This window comes from Gigantopelta aegis, chromosome 8 (assembly GCF_016097555.1).
Source record: "Gigantopelta aegis isolate Gae_Host chromosome 8, Gae_host_genome, whole genome shotgun sequence".
Classification (NCBI taxonomy): domain Eukaryota; kingdom Metazoa; phylum Mollusca; class Gastropoda; order Neomphalida; family Peltospiridae; genus Gigantopelta; species Gigantopelta aegis.
In genome coordinates, this window is record NC_054706.1 from 14,388,536 (window position 1) to 14,408,699 (window position 20,164).

The window sequence follows — 20,164 nt, forward strand, 5'->3', positions numbered from 1 at the left end:
AATGCATTTTATAATATGGCTATTTGACATCTAACATATCATTGTTGAGAGGGCGAGACGTAGTCCAGTGGTAAAGCACTCGCTTGATGTGCGGTCGGTTTAAGATCGATCCCCATTGATGGGCTCATTGGACTATTTCTCGTTCTATCAAGTGTACTACGACTGGTATATCAAAGGCCGTGGTATGTGATATCCTGTCTGTGGGATGGTCCATATAAAAGCTATTTTGCTACCAATGGACAAATGAAGAGTATATTATGTCAAAATTACCAAATATTTGACATCCAATAGTCGATGATTAATACATCAATACGCTCTAGTGGAACAATTTTTTTTTTTAATTTTCTAACATATAATTGTTGCAACCCTTGATATAGACAGTGATAGAAGAAACCCGCTACCGTGTTATAACAACAAATGATATTTTATGTGCACTTTTTTCCTCACAGAGTGGAATCCCAGTAATGTGTCCATCGAGCAGACTCGATCCTACAACAATTCGCACCTCGGGCGAGGGCTTTATCACTGAGATAAACACAGCCTTATAAAACGCATCACATTCTAGTTTACCTTCAGGGGATGTTTGTAACGATACTGCGCAATTTTTTTTTTTTAAATGCAGCTTTGACAACGTAAGTACAGAGAGGACAGCCATAACGTGTCAGCAATTACAACGCTGTCACATCAAAGGTTTTTGTGGTGCGATTTGGCTGTCGAGCTTTTAATATAAACACACTGACTTCAGAGAGAGAGAGAAAAAAACATCGACGTTTATTTCAGATTCATGCTGCTAAAATTGCGTCTGATTATTTACAATTGAGCTTAACAATATACAAAAGTGTCAAATTATGGAAGTACGGTCTTGGAGGTCACGTTGGCGATTTAGGATCAAAGCGAGAGAAACTGTCATGGTTTCATATTATGAGGTAAACGCAGTTATTACAATGGGGAAATGATTAAAGACTGGCCTTTGTAATGGTAATCTTTCAACTTGTAGGCAGATTTGCACCATTTTGAAGCTGTATTGTCAGGTATAGTTTTATTATTTGACCCACTTAAAACAGACCATCCACACCTATCTTCTTAACGTTGCACGCCATTCTCCAATATCCTTTGGGTATAGTCGTTAATTTAGATCACATAAAATGTATTTATAACAGTTATCGTTTCCCCCATCCAGAAGTTGGGCGCCTTTTCTACCTTTTTGTACACTTGCGTTCGGGTCTTGGTTGGAGTTTCTAGATGTGTGATTGGTAGCAGTCGATGAAACATTCATACTTTACGCTATATTACTTAATCATACACCAAGAAACTTCAATGAGGACCCGACAGCAGGTGGTTTTGTGCTGCAGTATATCAAAATATAATATATAGTGACGATAACCGTTAATAGATATAACAATGTTACATTGGAATTCATTAAAACTGTAGTTGTGTTTGTATCTTGCATTAATGTATAAAACTTTACAACTGTTTATATTGTTGGAATGAATGAATTAATGAATGAATGAATGGATGTTTAACGACACCCCAGCACGAAAAATACATCGGCTAATGGGTGTCAAACTATGGTAAATGCAAAAAAAACAGTAAGTGATGAGCAACATCAATATAAAAATTCAAGATTCAGATAAAAACACAGTGTAAACAACTGTACAAAAATACAAATATCACAGATAAATACTGACTTTTACTCAAAATTTAAATTTTGTGCTGTATTGGCCATTCTCAAAGAGAATGTTACACCCTTGCACCACAGTGAGGTTACAGCACGCGCAGGAGATATTGTTGGAATATTTGTGTTAAGATCCATTTATTATCTGTATGAGATGGGGTGGGGGGGGGGGGGGGGGGGTGGGGGGGGGATGGGGATAACTGCCTCTCACCCCTAAGTCCTAAAACAAATCCTCAAATTTTGTCAAAAACAATAGAGATATTCGGGCAAAATAAGCTGGCCTGAAACCTTTTAACCATGTATTTCCATCATTGCATAAAATGCATAGTGTTTCGTATGCAACCCTATATAGCTCAGCTGTTTGGCAGTAACGCTAATATAAATTTTTGTTTAATTTAGGAAATCAACCTCACCCCCCCCCCCCCCCCCCCCCCACCACCACCACCACCCCCCCCCCCCCCCCCAAAAAAAGAAAAAGAACACAAAAAAAAAGAACACAAAAAAAAGAACAAAAAAGGAGCCTATGCCTTTGGGTATAGTCATTTCTTTAGAATATATAAAACATATACATGTATACCAATAATATATTATTATTTTCTCTGTTGACACCAAGATGCAGTCTACTTTTTTTTCTATTGTTTTTGTGCTGCAGTATATCAGACTGCAATAATTATATACTGACGGCCAAATGAAACTTTACCATGAAAAATATTTAAATTCCTTTGTAATTCGGATAATGGAAATAAAATATTAGTTAAATATGTTTCTGCGTTTATGGAATTAATTTTTCTTTACAACGTGCCAGAACACCGATCTCATGTGTATATATTTTGAAAATGCAACAAGGTTTTTTTTTCAATAGTCTCGATATAGTTTCTTTTGGACGTCAGTTATGAAGGCAGTTCGCTCATGTTAATCGAAATATCGAGTTTACTAAAACGGTAACTGTGTTTGTATCTTGCTAATGAATGAGACATAACGTCTGTTTATACTGTTTTATTTATATTATTGGAATGCTTGCGTTGAGCATCCACTTTTATTCTTTGACAACATACGACACTTAAATGTCAGGATACGTTTTTGTGTCTGCATATTAATTCTTTAAACTGACAACCATACAAACAACCAAACACTCTCACATTATCCCTCTCTCACCTCCCCTATCTATGTCTGTCCGTCTGTCTGTCTCTATGTCTGTCTGTCTGTCGGTATCTCTCTCTCTCTCTCTCTCTCTCTCTCTCTCTCTCTCTCTCTCTCTCTCTCTCTCTCTCTCTCTCTCTCTCTGTATGTGTATATGTCTTCTCTCTTTCTGTCTTTCTTTATTTCTCTCCCTTCCTCTCTCCTCTCTGTGCTAAGCATTTCGTTCTCTCCCTCCCTCTCTATGTATCTTTCTTTCTCTACCTCCCTCTCCTCTCTTTCCTTCTCTCTTTCTCCATTTATCTATCTCAAAAACACAATCACAATCCCAAAGGGACCCACCCACCCACCTTATAATTCCTAATATTTTATTATTAACACCACTGTTATATCCTTCCATTACTCGTTCATAAGCTCGAGAAAGGAGTTGCGCAAAGAAAGCCGATCAGACATTTTAAATACCAAGGGAAGATAACTCCAAGTGAACGCATGACAGCGGCGCGTTCCCAAGAGCCTTCATTATGGTTTTGGAGTCTTATTAACTGTCTCGTTCCTCGTCAAATCAAAAAGATGGGACGCGCGTGCAATCAAGCGATAATAAATCGCAGGACTCGTGCCGCTTTTATGACTGAAGATGCCCGCAGTGGATAAAATAGATGAGGCAACGGTGAATGGTAAATTCTATGTTACGACCTTTGGGAACATTTGCGACAGATTCGGGGTTGATTTACAGCAAATTTGATTCGTTCTGAAGGTAATTTGTCAAGGCCAGTGACAATGAGCTTGTCACGATACAAGCAAGTATATTGGAATTAGATTGAATTTGCAAGTTGGCGAGGTCTGAACTGTGCGGGCGGATTGCCGGGGTCGTAACAAGTGAGACAGGTCCATCAAACCGAGGCTACAGTCGCAAAATACTTTTGTCAATCTTCTGCCTCCTCACGTCTGACCTTATTTATCGACAGGTTTGGCCTTTCAAAACTGGAATCACCAAAGCGTACTTTATCGGTTTGACTGGCCTTTCAGAGACAGAAAGTCACAAAACGCGTGCGTTATGGACACGATTGGCGTTTCCAAAAAATATAAAAAAATGTATAATAATACATTGTGTAATAATACAAATTTGTTAAATAACCAATAAAAGTTATAAATTGGCATTTAAGAACATTAATAAACGTACGTTACATTTTGCGTGTTATTTAGATATTACTTTTGAATTAAATTGATAGATTTTAGTTTTATTTCTTGAAATGTAATAGTGTTGGAATTTATATATTTGTTTAGATGGTTGTGTAAAAGATCGAATCTTCTACGTACACGTTGATGTATCTGTTGCGTTGGAAGCCGAGGCAGATATTGGGCGTTTTGACTATAACAATAACATGGTATGGACCTATAACAGTTCATTTTTGTATTACAGTACCATGCTATCAGGAGCGTAGCTTCGCTAGACAGAGGAGGGATATAAGATAGTAAAAGTCCTTGGTTCAAAGCATTTCAGTTTAGGTTGGTTTGTCAGTTACAGATAGAAGACGTTTTGCATACAGTTATTTTTGAATTGTGTGGACGCACATTTTTGGCATCAAATATAATAACCAGTCAGTCTTTTGTGAGACTTTTAATATCTTATAGTACTTTATGTAACCGCCATAATAATGCATATAAATATAATACGTATTTATGTGTTTCAGGAAAACCGTAGGCCCGCAAAGTGTGTATATACTATATACTATATACTATATATAATATATATATATATATATATATATATATATATATATATATATATATATATTACATACCTATTCAATCGTACTATAGTAATAAAGGCCTTTTGAAACCGTGTAATAAATTTATCCTGTATCGCACATATGTGCAATCTGGACCGGAACTTTTAAATGGGAATTCCCTTTTTCTTTTTACAACAGTTAGTGCCTTTATTTACTTACTTCATATATGATTTACAAATGACGTCATATTGTATTTGAAACATTACACAAGGCTGCCGCAGAGTATGATTCTTAACGTTAAATGAATCCATGAAAGGAGTTTTGATAATAGATTTAACAAAATGTTGTAATGACGTTAAATTAAAAACCGATTTTGTAAAACATAGAAGAAGGTATGTAATAAATACAGAACTCGTTTATTTTGCGAAAGAACATGCTACGCGGTCTCGTGGTATATATTCTTGCGCAAAATAAACTCATGCAATAAATAGGAAGCGAAAACAACGTATGTGAAGTTCTGTAAATATATATATTTCTTTTTTCGTTGCCAGTATTGTACTTTCTGGAATAGTTGACGGGTGACACTTGACTTCTAGAGTTTTCGGGTATGAAGAAAATTAAACAATAGCTAATCACCCAGATACAATATTTTACTGAAATTTGTTTAAAAAATACATCTACTTAAGTCCACCAACTATAGTCCATTTAAAATAGTAATATTGAACATATTTGAATTTAGACTTGAAAACTTGTAAACGGATCATGGATACATTAAAAAAAAAAAAATCATGAATAATTTAGATGATTCATGAGATGCAATAAATAATTGTGTTTTGTAGCCTATCATCCATTCCTATATATCGGTAATATTTTTAATATGATAATATCATTGGTTCTTATTTTCGATTTTTTAAAAGTATATTCTAACCTTTCTATTGTATAAAACAACTATAATACTGATGTTAACATTTTAAAATTTCATTCTAAAATCTAACCTAATATACGTCCCATAATATAACTTAAAAATGATATCTTTTCAACTTGGCAAGATGATTGGAACGGTGTGGCTGTGAACAAGCTTCATTCTGTCAAGCCAGCCCCGGGAGAGTGGCAGTCCTCCTACAGGCGGAGCAGGAAGAGTGAAACGGTCTTGTGTCGTGGTTGCATCGGTCATACATACTTGGCTAATTAATTTATTCTAGAGAAGGATCCTCCATCTCCGTGTGAACACTTTCGGTGTTCACTGACGGTTCACCACGTTTTGGTGGAGTGCAATCCAACGACGAAGAAAGATATATTTGGCAGACGAAATAGGATAGACTCGTTTCTACGAGATGTTGATTTTTACTTCAAATTTTAATATACTTACCTGTGATACTTAAACTGTTGCACAACTCTTTACACTGTGGTTTTAACTTAATTTTTTATTTATTTTATACTGATGTTGGTCATCAATTCATTTATATATTTACCACTGTCTGATGCCCAACAGCCGATATATTTCTGTGCTGTTATTAAACATTAATTCATTCATTCATTCGTTCATTCATTAATTCATTCATTCATTCATTTATTCAATACATGCATTTTAAAAACTTAAAACAAAATTATGTTCTCTTTAAAAAAAAAACCCTGTCATTATGACAATTAAGCTGGAGTTATGTCTTAGTTGACTTAACATGCAACTCTTGTACTAAATATAATATTCCCACCGTATGTAAACACATTATATATATATATATATATAAATGTATTTACATACGGTGGGAATATCATATTTTGTACATGTATATATATATATATATATATATATATATATATATATATGTATATATATATATATATATATATATATATATATATATAACTCTCTTTCAGCTGACTCCAGACAATTCTTTAGCACGCGTCGCGGAGTTCTGGATGTTTGGTATAAACTGCAAGTCAAAAGCGATGATGGAGCTGGTGAAACTAATATTGCAACTGGCATGAACACATTACACCGACATTAGTCATCCGGGCTGCACGGTTATTTCTCCTGGCACAACTTTCATTACAGGAGCAGCAACAACAAAATCTATCACAACTCCCTGACAAGGCAATTTGAAGATTCATCATTTTGTTTTGACAAGGCAATACCAGGAGCGTGGGATGAAATTCGCCTCCGTTGTGGAGATAGACAGTGTAATTTAGCGACATATTACTAGATGTGTCATACTTTTGAATTTTAAGATCAAGAAGGGGCGAGGGACATCCATCTTGCTGACAAGAAGAAACCCGTATTTTGTAAAAATGACTGATGGTCACTGCGTTATTGGATGTCCCAGTCAGTTGGCAAACAGTTTAAAGTGAGATGACATTCATTTGTCGTCGAGGAAGATTGAGTTGGCTTGTTTCTATAAATATATTAAACTAGAAACGGAATGAGTTGCCAAAAAGTAAATTTCCAAGACGGAGCAGAAAGTTTCTAAATAAATGTAATGTGATAATAACTTTCGGTGAAATCTGTACCCATTGCTGTATCACAGATTCTTACACCAATACAAACTTTAAACAGACTATTGAGATTTTGCTGCCAGTATAGCATGTTTCCGACTAGTGAGACCTTTTAACGACTTAACTTACTCTTTCAATAAATTTCGTTGGTTAAAGCGGCAGTATCCGGAATATTTGTATTATGTAAGCATATAGAACAGAAAATCCAACTACGTTTGGTGCATATATGACACTGCACTCCGCATTGGTTTCACTACGCTGGCTTATCCAGGTCAAAAACAAAGCCAGTATTTTGAAAGTGCGACACTTTTGACGGGCTCGTACCGATCTCGGTTTTCATTGGCTTATCACAAGTATAGAATTCCCCAACAAGATATCACGTGAGATTTCGCAATTTTTGAACAAATTTAACTGTCTTGATTGAGGGGTCGTCTCATATCTCCAAAACATATTTATATCCATAGAGGTATGGTACAACGCCTTTCCAGAGGTCGGTGGGTGGGCGATTTGCCTTGAAATTTTGACAGTGGCCAGCTGTTGGCATACGCGTTACATGTAAGGGGGTGTTGCTAATTACGTAACGCTCTAGAGGTAGAGGAAGAGGGTACTGTGTTCGATTTACGTGACATTTTTCAAGACTATATGTTATTTTTATGCATTAATTAGACATAAAAAGGTGGGGTTTTTTTAAATGCGCGGTCAGTCTAGGATCGATCCCCATCGGCGGGTATATAAAAGACCATGGTATGTGATATCCTGTCTGTGGGATGGGACATATAAACGATCCCTTGCTAAAAAAAAAATGTAGCGGGTTTCCAAGGCGCGTGTGCAGGGATTTCAGCGGGGTTGGGGTTATAGATTGTGTTGAGCGAAGTTTATATGGGGCCATGCTCCCTCAAAAAATACATTTCAATTTTGTGTAAGCTTGGGCAAGTAAGGGTTTCGACCTCCAATACCCTCCCCCTGCACATGCACCCGATTCTTCTCTAAGATTATATGTCAAAATTACCAAATGTTAGACATCCAATAGCAGATGGAAGGAAGGATAGGATATGTTTTATTTAATGACGCACTCAGCACATTTTATTTACGGTTGTATGGGGGTCGGATGATTATTAAATTAATATGCTTTCTTTGATGTCGTTATACAACCCCTCCTCCCCCCCCCTAACTTTACCCTTTCCAAACGAAATAATATTTATTTGAATATGTCGAACACGTACAATTAAGAAGTGAAAAACGTTCACTGTCTACTTTAGTATATTTTATTTTAAAAATATATACATGATTAATGTGTTAGTAGTATACAAACTAAACTTTGAAAGTTCTACTAACACTTTATAAAATATCAATTCTGAAATAGAAAGGTACGACTGTCGATAATACGTTGTCATGATCAAACCGCTTTTAACGAAAGACTCTAGTACCGAATCCTCAACCGAGCGTTCTTCGTACAGCGCAAGATTTCTCTTTTAATTTTTTGAGACGAACCCTACAATTTGAAATCGGCAAACGCACGTGTTAATTGAAACTGACAACAGGCTGTCGTTTGTGCTTTGCCGAGCTATGGCGACACAGGCGACGAATCAAGCGTATACGTTTGACGATATCCGTTCATAGCGAACACACACGACTTTTTTAAAAGTGCATTTGAGCTTGTATTTCACATTTGTACATGATGTTATAATATGGTAACCAGAGAATGTAACTTTAAAACGTCAATGTCTCTATATCCAATGGTTCATCATCCTAATGTGTGTAGTAGCTTAGACTTCTGTTTTAGTTACTTATTTGGAGATAAAATATAATTAGTATGACCAGAAACAAAATGAATATATCGGATGCTCCCCCCCGCAAAAAAACAAACAAAAAACCCCCCAAAAACCCCCCACCAAACAACCCCCTCCCCCAAAAAACAACAACAAAAAACCCCAAAAAACAATCGATAACCCTACTGATTGTAGAATTATTTTAAAAAGTATGAGGAATGTAACTTTCAACATATATGCCATCTTCAGTGAAAATGTTAGGCCCATGGGTCAAATACTGTTAAAATAGCAACAGATTCAAAATTGAAAGTGAATGGATCACATGTTCAGTATGTAGGACTCTTTGGAAAAGGTGTAGCGATAGAGTGATCGCACGGCAGTAATCACGGAGAATGCACTAAAGGACAAAGTAAGAGAGACGTGGGAAGAAATCACGTTGCAAGAAATCAGAACATCAATTTCTCGTTAAAAAAAATAGTTTGAGGGCAGTTTTCAAGTAAGACGGTGGACACATTGACCACTTTTTCAAGTAAACAAAGGTAGATAAAATTTCACTTATAGTCCGTCCCATCCTCCTTCAAAAAGGGATTTTTTTGTGTAAATAATTTTAATTTGGTTTGACGTAAGAAGAAAAGTAAAAGTGTTTTGGAAATAACAAAAATCTCACCTGTTTTTGTGTACTTCTTAGAAAACAATAGGCTCAGAATTAAATAACAAATTCCAAAACAAAATAAAACTTTAAACTTATAACTAAGAACATTATTTCACTCAGATTTTCATGAAGCAAGTAATCACCACTGTGTCGGGATATCAAATTGCATATTATTTGCAGAAGGGAACTGGCTTGGATATTGTTTATATTAAGTGGCCTGCAGTGGTGGACTTGTCGTAACACTGCCTGAACATTTTGATCGGTTTCGTTGGGTCCCTACAAGTGGGCTTTTTGCGTCGCATGCTTTACTTACAATTTTGAATCTGATGCTATTTTAACAATATTTGTCCTATGAGTCTAAACTTTACACTGAAGGTCAAAATATCCATTTAGTAATGGGTGTGAAATATACAGTCCTCATGCTTTTACATACGTAGTCGTTTTGTTTGGAGGACCATCCGATATCCAGACCAATCTGTTGGTGTTTGGTGTCTAACATATAATTTGGTAGAGAGATAAAGATTGAAATAAAGTTGACTGGCCTTTATATAATATATACCATTTATTTTACAATGTTCCTAGAAAGTAACACCAACACTGAAAGGCTCCAGTCTTGAGATCCTTGCTTAATAATAGATGGATGCTCTGGTGGATTTTATTGTTCTGTGAAGAACGCACTATTTACAAGTCCATCACCCGAAAGGGAATTTGTACATAACAGAAGTATTTCGTATTTTATTGCAAGGAAAGGAAACAAATCCATCTCCCAAAAATTTAGCCCTTAAAAGCCAAAATTACATTTATACCTAACATAATCATTTCTTATTTTACTGAAGGTGAGGCTGGGTGGGGGACAGAATTTAATGTATTACTCAAAACAAAGTTGTATGCCTAACAGGTACATTTCATATTTTCTAGAAGGCAAAAAACCAACAACAACAACATTAAAATAACAACACCCCCACCCACTCCATACCAAAAAACAAAGCTCTCTCCAACAAGCAAAAACAAAAAATACAAAAAACAAACAAACAAACAAAACAAAAAACAGCAACAACAACAAAAACAAAACAGAACCATGAATCAATGTATGTCAGTGTGCACATTTATTTTGTTGGTGATGGTGTTGTTACTGGCATGATTTGAAACTAATGTATCGATTTACATAGCATGAAACTGGGTGAGAGAAGGTGTGTTTTTTTGGTAGTTTTTGTGTGTGTGTGTGTGTGTGTGTGTGTGTGTGTGTTATTGGGGTTTTTTTTTGTGTTTTTTTTGTTTTTGTTTTTTTGCGATTTTTTTTTTTTTGGGGGGGGGGGAGGGGGGGGATTTATTTTGTTGTTTAATTGATGGCAGTACCTGGCTATAAATAGCTAGCAGAGGACGGGAGCTGCATACAGACTCGAGGCGCAGTAATATAACATTACGGTCTTCCTTAGACAAAAAAAAAAGAACCCACAAAAAACCTCACACAAACAAAAACATTATTAAACTACAAAGGAAACCGGTCCGTATTTTCGGTACGGCCCTTTTATTTCAAATATTCAAATAATTTGATTTTAAATGCTAAACACTCGAGGACTGTTCCAAGTAGAACCCCGTACACGAAGCAACCCAGAAGGCCTTAGTTCCGTCATTGACAGCTTGAGCAGTTTACTCAAACAAGTGACAGCGAGTGACATTCGCAGACGACAGAAATCATTTAAAGGGTGTATTTTGCTTTCAAGCACACGACAAGCGATGTAATTTGTTTCAGTCCGCGTAGTTAATTCTGGACATTTTAAGCATCCTAATGGAGGTGCTGTCATCCGCAAGAAACTGTTAAATGCTGGATGTCACATTTTATGTCAGCAGAAGTGAAACATAAATGTTCCTTGCCTCGGGGGACTGGCAGTTGCGAGTCTTGTCGACGGGTTTTTCCTTCTCTTCCACCAACAGTGGCATTCTTCAAAGCAAGCCGGCGTGATGTGTTCCCGTTACTCTGAAATAAGCGTGGAATCTCTTTAATTAATCATTTTTACGTAAAGCTTAGAAGACACTTATTTTTCTTTCGTGTTTTCGTGTTCACTGTCTTGTGTAGCATACATCAAGTGTTTTATACACTGACGTGAAGTTTCTGTAACAATTTTTTATAACTGGTTGTGAGCTGCCATATAAAACATTGTGTGGGAGAAGGGTTTTTACATATTTCATGTTGGCTCTAGTATGTAGAAGGTACTCTCTACAATTTTAAGTTAAATGTTTGTTTTGTTGAACGACATTACTAGACAACATTGATTTATTAATAATCGGCTATTGGATGTCAAACATTTGGTAATTCTGACATATAGTCTTAGAGACGAAACCCGCCACAGTTTTCCATTTGTAGCAAGGCATGTTTTTATATGCACCATTACAAATCTACAGACGGGGTAGCACATAGCACAGCCTTTGATATATCAGTCGTGGTGCACTCGTTGGAACGAGAAAAACAAATCACGAGATATAAGAAAATTTATATCCCCCCCCCCCCCCACACACACACACACAAGCCTGGCTACATATGCAAGTAGCTGGATTCCCCCTCAAATAAGCACTCCGCAACTGATATTGCATATATTGTGGTATGTGTTGTCCTTTTTGTCTGAAAGTGTCAATAGAAATAACCATTGTTGCTAGAGTAACATACTTGTGGCGGAATAGCTCGAATTCGCTCTAACCCAATGTTGTTTATATGTGGGGTCAGGGCTAGAGAACACTCTATGTATTAGATTGTCAGTTTTTGACAACTAAATGGTCGCCAACAGTTAAACAGGTCAGAGTAAGCCCGGCAAGAGGACAATCGGGTTAATGGCGGCAGTGGATTCTCTCTTTGATACTTTTGCCTTTGGAGTGTTGTTAAACAAAAATTGTAACTACTCTAGTTTTTACATCTGTCAAATAAATTAATGTTTAGTTTTCGCGATACGTATTGCATTGTAAGGGAAAACAAACATTCGCAATATTTTGGACGAATGTTCCTCCGACATGTAAGCTCGAGTGTGTGAGACTGGATAATATGTTATTGTTTTTCTGTTTGCCTGAGAGGCGGGACGTAGCCCCGTGGTAAAGCGCTTGCTTGATGTGCGGTCGGTTTGGGGTCGATCCCCGTCGATGGGCCCACTGGGATATTTGTCGTTCCTGCCAGTGCACCGCGACCGGTATATCAAAGGCCGTTGTAAGTGCTATCCTGTCTGTGGGATGATGCATATAAAAGATCCCTTGCTACAATAGAAAAAATGTAGCGGGCTTCCTCTGTAAAACTATATATCAAAATTACCAAATATTTGACATCCAATAGCCGATGATTAATAAATCAATGTGCTCCAATTGTGTCGTTAAACAAAACAAACGAACAAACACACTTTCTGTTTGCCAGAGGTCCACGTTGCACACAACAAATACGCTGTGTACACATATTGTATGTGTTACAATTCAGCCTTAGTAGATAGATACATAGATATCTAGTTTAACGTGCCCATATACCACTAGGGTTTCGAACACGCTCATCCAGAGTCCTGCCTCCGATAAGATCGGTGGCCTGAATCGGGATGGGGGAGGGTAGAGTTGAAAATGGGCAGAATTTTTAAAATAGCAATTAGTAAAAAAGTTAATAGAATAAAAAAAAAAAAAGAAAAAAAAAGAAGAAGTTACAAGCCAAAAATAAAAAGAATTGACTGCTCGGCCGAATATTTATAGAATTTGGAGCATTTTCGGACAATCCAAAAATAAATAAGAAAAAGAAGAGAGGATCGGACTATTTAATAATATTAAAACAGAAAGTAATTTCGACATAAATTTTTGAACGAAGGTCTAAAAGTTTAACGTCCGATCTATATTTCACGTGAGTGGCCTCGTTAAGGCGTTTGGGTGCACAGCTTATAGGGACGAGATGGGTTGCATCCCGTCAAGAAAACCCCTAGATTGACAGTCATTAGACGTTGAAGGTGTAGTGCTGTGTTGAAATACAGATCTTGAGAAGCCGGGAGAGAGTATCAGACGGGTATAGTCCAGTCGTCATAGGTTGGTATAGTGGTGCGGACGGGCCCGACCCCGACCCCGGAGGATACGAGATGGTTATCACTATAAAGCAAAGTAAAGTCTATAAAAGAGTAGTAGGGGCCGACCCCGCTTCCTATTTCTTCTTAGAGTGGGGCGGCCAATCTTCCAGTGCTGCTAGGACAGGCTCAGACATGTAGAGACTAAACGCGAACAACCGTGGCGTTCTGCAGAATGGCCGTCATACGAGTTACGAAAAAACAAGTCGACATAGTCAGCCGGAGAAATGACGTGGAGGCAAGGAATCTCGCTAAAAAAGAATCCAACCTGGTGGTGCAGGCTGTCGAAACGAGAAGCGTTCCAGCGTTCAATCAGTTCCAATGGCCGCATACATCCCAGTAGAAAACTTCATTTCGCTGACAAAAACAACGAAATGAAGGATCCCCAAGTCGAGCGCACGAAAGCACGAGCAGTGTGCACAAGCGAAACAAACACGTCTTAGTAACCGACACTGTGTAATCGAGGGTGTAGGGTCCACGCTCCCAATCACACCTCTTTTTCCACTCGCCATCTTTTAAATATACATATCGCCTCATAACACGACTCGTAGACAATGTGGATATTCCCACGCAATATAAAATCTTCTCTACGACGATGGTAACCGAGACTTGCGTTTCCACCAGAGTATGAATTGACAGAGACTTCAATCAGCAAGTTCGCTTGAGGTTTGATTCGTGAAATCAGCCGAGACGTTCCGAAAAACTATATAAAAAAACTCAATTCGGAACCCATCGGGAGCTTTAGAAAATTCACGAATTCGGCCGAGAGTTGCCGATAATTGCCGACAGATCATTACTAACCAGCGATATCATATTTACCTAAGAACGTCGTGTGAACCGTGTTTTTTTTTTTTTATTCCTTTTTTTTTCTTCTTTTTAAAACTATTTATAATACCCTTCAACCCCCTGTGGATGACACATTCAGCTTGTCAACCCCGTGAGCGCCAAACTCGTTTCCTTTTGTCATATATCTAGCTACACATTAAGCACTGTCAAAACTTGAAAAGAAGTGACTGACACGAGATTAAATGTTCTCTTGTGATGGGAAATCTCGAGGTGTCGACTTACATTATCGCCGACACCAGTTGTCAGCCAGGGTATCCATTCTGCAATTAACTGTCACATGATCGAACGAGTTTTCGATAAAGCATTATTGCCGTTTGACAGTTCCACGTGGGTCGAATGTCGCTAATCTGTAGCAATCTGTCGCTCCATGTTAGGTATTCATTTCAGTAAGATGTCGATAGTGGTGTGCAATGTAAAAAGGTAATTTCCACGTGTGTGACAAACGTAATGAAAGAACAGGATTCAGTGAATAGCTCATTACAGCCGCTGCGATTTTTGACATGTTGATTCTGCTTCTGGGGTTGAATTTTTTCTTCTAGAACATGACTGTGTTAGCATCTGCATGAAAGTCCGTCCAAAGGATTTTCTTCTAGAACATGACTGTGTTAGCATCTGCATGAAAGTCCGTCCAAAGGATTTTCTTCTAGAACATGACTGTGTTAGCATCTGCATGAAAGTCCGTCCAAAGGATTTTCTTCTAGAACATGACTGTGTTAGCATCTGCATGAAAGTCAGTCCAAAGGATTTTCTTCTTTCAAATCCAAAGCTTTCAGTACAGTCCAGCCGAAAAGACGTTTTGGTTGATTTAAACAGAAATGAAATTAATTATTAAACTATCTTTTGTACAAGTCGTTGTTATTATCAACTTAAACGTCTATAGCGGCAGGTTAGGAAATTTGTTTGTCAAAAATGTACAGTTTTTTTTAAAGAGTACTCCCTAGCTCTGACCAGGTGGGACGTAGCTTAATGGATCGATCCCCGTCGGTGGGCTCATTGGGCCATTTCTCGTTCCAGCCAGTACTTCACAACTGGTGTAACAAAGACCGTGATATGTACTATCCTGTCTATGGGATGGTGCATATAAAAGATCCCTTGCTGCTAATCGGAAAGAGTAGCTCATGAAGTGGCAACATCGCGTTTCTTCTCTCAGTATCTGTGTGGTCCTTAACCATAACATGTCCGGCGCCATATAACCGTAAATAAAATGTGTTGAGTGCGTCGTTAAATAAAACATTTCTTTCTTTCTTTCTTAGCTCTGTCCGAACACATAAACAGGGCAGCACTATAGGACACACGAGCTAACCTCAGAAGAGTTGTTGATAGTGGTTAGTGAAAGAGTTGTTGATGGTTAGTGGTTAGTGAAAGAGTTGTTGATGGTTAGTGGTTAGTGAAAGCGTTATTGATGGTTAGTGGCCAGTGAAAGAGTTGTTGATAGTGGTTAGTGAAAGAGTTATTGATGGTTAGTGGCCAGTGAAAGAGTTGTTGATGGTTAGTGGCTAGTGGCTAGTGAAAGAGTTGTTGATGGTTAGGGGCTAGTAAAAGAGTTGTTGATGGTTAGGGGCTAGTAAAAGAGAAGAGACCCCTAACTAAATGTATTTATATATAATAATATGATCTTGCCTACCGTGTGATCCGCGTCACAGTGAAAACCATTAAATGTTAACGTTAGTATCATGTAGTACGGTAACCTGACACCAAGGGTCGTTGTTTTCAAGTCAACACGTTCTTCAAAGCTACAACCTTTTTAACACTCAACGTCCAGAGTCTCATACAGTCGAACCTACTATTACGGACATCGTGTTAAACAGCCACTTGTCTATAGGGGTACTGACACGGGTGGTATGTAGCCAAGTGGTAAAGAGCTCGCTTGATGCGCGGTCGATCTTGCATCAATCCCCATCGGTTACCCATTGGACTATTTCTCGTTCCAGCAGTACACCACGACTGGCATATCAAAGGACGTGATATGCGCTTTCCCCTGTGTGGGATGGTGTATGTCAAGGATCCCTTGTTATTAATAGAACAAAAGTAGCGGCTTTCCTAGCTAAAAATACATGGCAGAATTACCAAATGTTGGACATCCAATAGCTGATGGTATATAAATGAGTGTGCTCTAGTAGTGTCGTTAAACAAAACACATTTTTTTATAAGTGACACATATTCAACTATGTTCACATCCAAGCAATGAAGACGTTCACACAGGCCGCGTCTCATTAAAACCCATATTTTGTAATGATCAGGTGTCCTTTTAAGACAGGTCTGACTGTAATTTGCTCCCCGTGCTGTACAGGAATGCCGGACTAAGCTCTCATAATGAATGTCGTCAACACCGAAGCAACAAAAATAACACGAAAGATTTATTTCAATCACAGTTATTTGTTTAAAATATGTTTGAGCGTAAATAAAGTGGTCCGGTGTCACTCCGGTTTGATAGATTGTACCCAACCACCCATTTCACCTGTCACTTCAAAGCCCGCCGGTGATAAATCGTCGCCGACACTTCAGTGTATTATTGTGGTAATTCACCTGTGGAGGTGATGGAGGGAGGTGGGGAGGGGGTGGGTGGGTGGTCACAACACATGCTGTCTTACCTGTCAGGTGAGATAAATGAAAAAGTTCTCGTTACCCGAGTTTCCACAATAAGCGATGTCGTTACACCTGTAAGCTAAACCTACGGTATGGGGGATTGCAACTGAGGCGGAGATTCAAGAACCTCCTTTTTTTTTTCCAGGCTTTAAAAAATAATTGTTTATTAGGTTGCCCTTTTCATGAGATGGTTCGTATGCTTGTTTTCCTTTAGTCCCCCCACCTCCTCACTTCAAAATGTCTCCTGGATCTGCCCCTGCTGAAAACATTCAAGGGCAGAGACTGGAATTAACGACATATCACTGTTATTTCATTTCAACTTATTTTCGTGCTTATATCCAATTAAGGTTCAAGCACGCTGTCCTGGGCGCATATCTCAGCTATCTGGTCTACCTGTCCAGGACAGTGAGTTAGTTGTTAGTTAGTTAGTGGATAGTGAGAGAGAAGAGGGCGTAGTGGTCTTACACCTACCCACTGAGTCCTTAAGAACTCGCTCTGGGTGGGAGCCGGTACCGGGCTGCTAACCCTGTATCTACCAGTCTGTAGTCCGATGGCTTAACCACGACGCCACCGAGGCCGGTTTTATTGGGTTGCCCTTTTTACGAGATGGTTCATATGCTTGTTTTTTCTTTAGTCCTCCTCCTCCTCCCCCTGCCCCTCCCCCCCTCCCCACCACCACATACCACATACACATCAAAATATCTTCTGGATCTGCCCATGCTGAAAACAGGGCAGAGACTCAAATTAACGACACATCACTCTTAACAGCAACAAAACGATACCCTGTAAAGAAAGCTTTTTTAACGACCAAAAAGATCAATACAGATACAATTATGACCCATTTTTATGAAGGTATGTTGCTCCAATCAACCAATCAAACTGACATCCATTAAAGGTTCGAGCATGCCTGGCTTGAAGACACTGTCGTATTTCTTGTAAAGATTGTGTCCTCATACTATGACCTGAACACGCCGTCTGGTACATACATACAACTTAGTAACTTACATAATGTAAACATTTGGTAGAGGCGCGTAAAACGATCCTTTCACCTAGCTCTGTCTTTGGTATGCAATATTAAATCGGATCCACACGAGAGGAGTGCGTCGTGCGAGTATAGCAGACTGCATAGGTTAAATCGTAAACTTTGCTGTTGCGCTTTAGATGAATGTGATATGATAAAAGACATGACGCCAGTCACATTGTTTACGACATGTAGATGAAAATACATGTATGTTGACCGAGTTAAAGTAAAATTTTGTTTTGTTTAACGACAACACTAAAACGCATTGATTTATTAAAGCTGCAGTGTCTGGAATATTTTTATTATTTAAGCATTTAGAATAGACGATCCAGTTCTGTTTGGTACATACAAGTCCCACCACATCACTATAGTTTCGCAATGCTCGCTTATCTACATTATCTAGGTCAACTGCAATTCCAATGGCCAGCTTGTTTTTCTTCAATTAGCGGGACGCCAGTAGAATTGGGAATTTACGCGAATTGCGCAGGCGCTGAGCTTCTCACGTATTTTGAAAAAATTTAACTGTCTTGATTGAGGGGTCGTCTCATACCTCCAAAATATATTTATATCCATAGAGGTATGGTCGGTGGGGGATTTGCCTTGAAATTTCGACAGTGACCAGCGGTTGGCATACGCGTTACATGTAAGGGGTGTTAATAATTACGTAACGCTCTAGGGGTAGAGGAAGAGGGCAGTATGTTCGATATACGTGACATTTATGAAGACTATGTTATTTCTATTCATTACTTAGACCTAAAAATGTGATGTTTTTTTTTAATGCGCGGTCGATCTAGGATCGATCCCCATCGGCGGGATTGTTCCAGCCAGTGCGCCATGACTGGTATATAAAAGGCCATGGTATGTGATATCCTGTCTGTGGGATGGTACATATAAATTATCCCAACGCGCGTGTGCAGGGATTTCAGCGGGGTTGGGGGTTATAGACTGCGTTGAGCGAAGTTTTTATGGGGCTATGTTCCCCCTGAAAATATATTTCAATTTTTTTTTATCTTTGTCAGGGAAGGGTTTCGACCCCAAATACCCCCCCCCCCCCCCCCCCTGCACATGCGCCCGTTTCCTCTCTTAGATTATATGTCAAAATTACCAAACGTTTCACATCCAAAAGCAGATGATTATTAAATCAATATGCTCTAACACTGATGTCGTTAAACAAAACAAACTAACTTTACCTTTTCCAAACGAAATAATATTTATCTGAATTTGTCGATTTTACCACACGTAAAATTAAAAAGTATATTTTATTAAACATATATACATGATCAATGTGTTATACAAACTAAACTTTGAAAGTTCTACTAACACTTTATAAAATATTAATTCTTAAATAAGAAGGTTCGATTGTCGATAGTATGTTGTCAAGATCAAAACCGGTTTTAACGAAAGAATAGTACGTATCCTCAACCGAACGTTCTTTGTACAGCGCAAGAATTCTCATTTCATTTTTTGGGACGAACCCTACAATTTCAAATCCGCAAACGCACCTGTTAACTGAAATTGACAACAGGCTGTCGTTTGTGGTTTGCCGAGCAATGGCGGCACAGGCGACGAATCGAGCGTATACTTTTGACGTTCTCCGTCCATAGCTAACACAAAAGAATTTTTTAAAAGTGCAGTTGAACTTGTATTTCATATTTGTGCATGATATTACTATATGGTAACCAGACACTGTAACTTTAATCAACTGCTATTGGTTGTCAAACATTTGGGGGGGGGGGGGGGGGTGGGTTACCTTTTGTTTTGTTTAATGACACCACTAGAATGTTATAGCGTTCGAAAGAAAACGAGCTACATTTGTTTCCATTATCTAGCAATCTTTTGTAAGCTATTTCCACTGCCAGGGCAGTACATAACATGGCCAAATCATATATAGCGTATATTTTTCTTTTCTCTCATGCAAACCTGTACCCACCTCGCTAAAAGTGTCACGTGTGTGTGAAAATACCCGTAGCGCCATCTACCGGCGCCCGTGTACATAAGTAATTGAAATGATATCCACTCTTGTGTTTTGTTGACGACAGGTACGACGAGTGTTTTCAGGTTTTATATTTCATCTCCGACATTTTCGTGAATATTTTAACACAGAAAACAGTCTGGCAGAAGTTGTCTGTCATCCTCGTCTGCACACATCGTGACGTGTGACACCAGGTATATGTGTACCCGG